Source organism: Wasmannia auropunctata, unplaced genomic scaffold, assembly GCF_000956235.1.
Source record: "Wasmannia auropunctata unplaced genomic scaffold, wasmannia.A_1.0 LD336111.1, whole genome shotgun sequence".
In the NCBI taxonomy this organism is placed as follows: domain Eukaryota; kingdom Metazoa; phylum Arthropoda; class Insecta; order Hymenoptera; family Formicidae; genus Wasmannia; species Wasmannia auropunctata.
In genome coordinates this window covers 3615756-3616393 of record NW_012026779.1, presented here as the reverse complement: position 1 = coordinate 3616393, position 638 = coordinate 3615756, and positions in this window count along the sequence as shown.

Below are 638 nucleotides of genomic sequence, written 5' to 3'. Positions count from 1 at the left end.
CTCAAAGTCAAAAAGAAGTCAAAAAATATACTTATGGAATACTTTTTTAACTATCAAAAAGGAATTCTTTTTTACTTCATTTTGAACTGATTACGCGAATTCGAAAAGAACTCAAGAAAGTGAATTCTTTTTGAAATCAAAAGGATCAGTGGTGCTATTTGGAGCATTTTCGTAGATTTTCGTAGACTCGATTTCGAGATCTCGGGATTGACTGCACCGATTTTATTCGGACTGGTCTCAATCGAAAGCTCGTATCAACATTATATAGCGAAAGTGTCATTAGATTTTTCATTAAAACTTTCGTATCCGAGATATTGAAATCGGAAATCTGACAAGGCAAAACTTCGAGAAAAAGCTAGCGGTAGCGCTTCGACAGTGCCAGTGCCGTATACTCACAAGTCATCACCCGACTTTTATATACTTGGCGTCGCGCCGCTACCGCAGCGCTTAATTTCAGTGGTAACGCTAATGCCGGTGATATTTTTCCAAATTTCAGTGAAAAGAAGCTAAACTGTGTGGACAAGTTAGCCGTCTGTCGCAGCGTATAACTATACTACTGCTCGCGCTCGCCAGGCTGGTCAGACAAGCGTAGTACATGGCGTCGCCGCGAGATGGACTCGTTTCTCGTAAGAAGAAAA